This window comes from Silene latifolia, chromosome 2 (genome assembly GCF_048544455.1).
Source record: "Silene latifolia isolate original U9 population chromosome 2, ASM4854445v1, whole genome shotgun sequence".
In the NCBI taxonomy this organism is placed as follows: domain Eukaryota; kingdom Viridiplantae; phylum Streptophyta; class Magnoliopsida; order Caryophyllales; family Caryophyllaceae; genus Silene; species Silene latifolia.
The window spans coordinates 186,382,411-186,386,976 of record NC_133527.1 but is presented as its reverse complement, the minus strand read 5'-3'; positions in this window follow the sequence as shown (position 1 = coordinate 186,386,976).

Genomic DNA, 4,566 nt, shown 5'->3' with positions numbered 1-4,566 from the left:
TCCCTGCCTCGTGGTATAGACTCGAGTTACAGAGTGACTATTGACGGTACTAAGAACTTATGCCTGTCTTTGATATATTGCCCTTTCTTGTTTGATGATTCTATGAATCATAGAAGGTGAGATGCAAGCCGGCTATGGTTGATAGAGTTTGGATTACTACTTGTTATATGTTTCACATGATAGTTTAGTTTGGTCAGTTAGGACTCATATGTTAGAATAATTGATAATTGAATTATTTATCATGTTGTTTACATGTTTCATTACATGTTACATTAAATATGACGATTCGTGGCTGGGAGGACTCGAAGTTACTCCCCACTGAATTGTGGCTTTCGTGTTTGTATAAAATGCGATTGACATGTACTTGATGCTTAGTTGGGGTTCACGGATGAGCTAGTGAGCAAGAGAACCTTGGACCTAGTTTTGGCTATTTTTATAGTAAACCTTTTAACTTTTGGTTTTGTATATATTCTGAAGGGACATATGTCTCCCTCTTTTTCCTTGGGTTGTATCATTATATTTTCTTATCGTTAGCTATGGCATGTAAATTAGTTCGTCAGCATTGCAGGTTTTGGCACCCTCCTCTTGGGAATGATGGAAATGTTTGTGATTGGTTTAGGAAAGTTTTTGAAATTACAGGTTTTGTCTAGTTGAACCAATTACAAACATATCCTGTCAGTTTTTCTGTAGAATTTACGCGTTTAATTATCGCTAATTTTTAAGGGTGTCTCAGGCTTATGCATAGACTTGTCGATGAGTGGTTCAGATGGCTCTTTGAATTAGTGTGGCCTCTGGTTGTTGCCCTGTTGATGTTCGGAGGCCTAGTAGGATGACTCTGTGGTTGGAAAATTGAGTGAACCTTTCTCAATGTACCGATCTTCCTAATTCCGATCTCTGACAATTGTCATTCTTGCTATTTTGGTCTTGTTCGTTGACATCTTTATTGATTTCATCCAAAAATTCCACCTTTAAGAGTTCAATTCCTTCTTGTCTGTTGGGTGTGAGTTCCCTATCGCGACTTGCATTTCTCGTTTTGTGTAATGATTCCTTTTTCTTACTTTTTTTTCCGAGTTACTAAGCCGTGTTTAATCATAATTAGTAAAGATATTATTCTTATTATAGAACTTTAAACCAAAAATTTTGGAAATGCTTTTATGATTTTTAATGGTTTTAACATTAATGAGTGTTAAATCTCGTTGTTGGAGACGTCCCAATAATGGGTTTTCTCATTTATTGGTGTAGAAATATTTTTATATCTTGATATGAATGTGGATGTTATTGTCTGATCAACGAGAGTATCACCGTTTCATTGAAAAGATACCTATATTTTCTTATAACTATATTATTAAGATGTTGTATATTATAATTTCTCCTTCTAAGTTTCGAGGACGAAACTTTTAAAAAGGAGGGGTGATTGTAACGCCCTGTAATTTCGGAACGTTAATATATTTCGGAAGTAATTTATTAATCAAGTAAAATTTGATATTAATGTATTTAAAGTAAAAATAATTCAAAGAAATATAATTTTATTATATTTTGAAGAAAAGTATTTATTTTGATAGTTTCGAAATGTTTAAAAATAGTTTAAACCATGTAAAAACTTTTTATTTCGAAATAAGGGCATATCGGGGGGAAAATGACAACTCTATTGAAAATTGGGCAAACGATTTTGGAAATGGGTCGTATGAGTATTCAATTTTCTTGTAATCTCGTGTTTAAGAACCTTGGTCTTGTCGGAATTTGCGTTTGACAAGCGGTTCTAATTATTATCGAAACGAGCCAAAACCGACTCGTAAAATCCCGACTAAAACCCGCACTTTCCTTTCCTTTCTCCCTTACCCGCGGCACCCCCTTCCCCTTTTTTTTTTTTTTTTTTTTCTTATTTTCTTACCAAACCCATCTTCCTTTATGTTCTAAATTGTTCCAAAACCAAATACACCATTTTTATACAAAATCTCAAGCAAATTTCGCCATAACTCACTCATTTCTACTCGGATTTTCACATAATTTATATTTCCGGAATCCTCTCGTCGAGATCTACAACCTAGTATGTTTTAATTTCAGTTTTCATTAAGTTGTTTTAAGACGAATTTCGGTAATTTCGGTATTTTATACTTATTATTGTGTTTTTATTGTTTATTTAGGTGAAGATTTGGAGGACGAGTTTGGGGACTCGTATATTGTCGAAGATAGTGGCTAGTTGCTTGTTAGGGTTTGGTTTTTAAGGTGCTAATTGCTCATTTTCTAGTTTAAGGTAACATATTTCGAGTTACTCGACGAATAATCGTCACATTTTTTGCTTTTTGTATGTTTTTGTGATTTTTGATTGAGTAGTAAATTTTCACATGTTTAAAATGGGTTGCATGCATGTCTTTTGTTAGTTTAAGATAACATGTTAGTATTAGGAACGATTAATTATGTTTCAGACGATGTTTAACTGAACAAAAATGGAGAAATGGAGGTGTGGGAGTGGCGGCCAGCAGGCCCAGGCAGGCCCACGGCTGCCGTGGGGTTGGCCCGGGTTGGTCCGTCGCTTGTTTCGCGGTTTTTCATGCAATATTTGTCATTTCGGGTTCATTAATGTTATAGTTAGTATAAGTTACATATGAGTACACTTTTGAATTAAATCATATTAGTAGTAAAAATTATGTTAGTGGTAAAAATTAGGTTTATATTGGTAGTTGCACATGTTAGGGTAGATTATAAGATGAAATTGTAATGATTAGGCTCAAAATAAATTTTATAGCAATAATTGCCATGTTTTGATGATTGTGCCGAAAACTGAGCCTTAGTCCCTTTGACTGATTCGATGTCAGTTAATTGAGTGATTGGTCAGCCACAATTTAACCCGTACCTGTCGCAGGGCTGGGGTTGCGGGTAAAAATTCGGTTGGATGAAGTTTTATATGAATTGGATAATCGGTCTTTTTCTTGTTTTAGGCCATTTATCAAGTTTTTAAGTTCACATGTATAGTTGGTTGAATTTAATAGTTTCTTATATTGTAGAAATGGCCTTAGATTCCCTGAAGCCTTTAATATTGTTAATATTGCTAGAAATGGTATTGGTATTAAATACTTTCTTGCAGGTTGTTGTGTTTGTCATATATAGGTCTTTATAGTCTCTGACGAGTATATGTTCACTGGTTAATAGCCTTTGTGTTCCTGACTAGTGGATTTATATCCAAGTTGGGGCATGACCTCGTTACTTATTTTGATAGTAAGTGGTCAGCTTAAGTACTAGCCAACCCTTTGGTGGACTCCTTAGGGTACTCACTTTGTTTTAGAAAAATTGTGGGTCTTGGGTGCGGTGGTGTGTATCCGCATGTCTAGGTCTGCGCAGATTTTAGGCTAGGGTTGTGTTGTGTCTTGGCCATGTTTTATTAATATTAACCGCTGAGCCAAGATACCGGTTCGATTACCTTCCCTACCTCGTGGTATAGACTCGAGTTACAGAGTGACTATTGACGGGACTAAGAACTTATGCCTGTCTTTGATATATTGCCCTTTCTTGTATGGTGATTTTATGAATTGTAATAGGTGAGATGTAAGCTGATACCTGTCCAAGTGAGTACCAAAAATAATATTTATAAATTCCAAACTACAACTAGCAAGCGGTAGTAAGGGTCGATCCGCAGGGAGGTAGGAAGTTCTAAGTGTCTTATCTCAGTCTATGAATTTTCTGGGGGGGGTTTTGATTATTTCAACTGAACTAAAGAGACTAAGGAAAGAGAGATAAAAATAGAAGAAATTAACAATAGAGGGAAGGAACTAGGACTTCGGGTCATCAATAAACGTCAGTCAATTGCAGCTAAGGTCACAAATCAGTCGATGTGTCGGTCTAAGGGGCAACGAATATCTCCTTTCGTTCTCAATTCGCCCTAAAATGCTATTAGCTTAACTTTCGCCCTCACTAAAGCATCCTATTGTTCACTGCGGGTCTCCCCTATTCCAACCTTTCGGTCCAGGTCAAGGGTTACCAATATTAAAAGGCTAATTGTGTCGACTCAACTAGCAGGATACAGTTAAAGCAGCGATTAACAACATAGACTACAACAACAACGACAGATCTAATAACCTAATTAGCAATTAACATTAGTCTAATGAATCACCTAATCCTAGCAAGAGTATTTAGCTAGACATGGGTAAAGGGAGAACGAGAATAAAGGAATTAAGAACAATAAACATTAACATAAAATAAAGAGGGAAAAGAAGGGAAAAAAAAGTTACAGTAGAAATAGATCCGGAATTAATAGAAATGAAGAGCAAGGCAGTCGTCCGTCCCCTCTACTGACTCCAGGGAATGAATGATGTGCTATTAGGTCTAAACTACTCTTATTTATACTAAGTAGTATCATTATTATTAACTAAATATAAGATAAGCATAAGATAAAATCTAATTATACTCGACAATATCCTTCTCGTTGTAGCTAGTACTCGATCGAGCATAAATCTACTCGATCGAGTAGATTCCAGCGCACATTTCCTGCTTTGCGCATTGAACTTCAAACGGCTGCCATTTCTTCGTTACTTGGTCAAACAGGGTGATTCCGGTGGCATTGGAAATCTA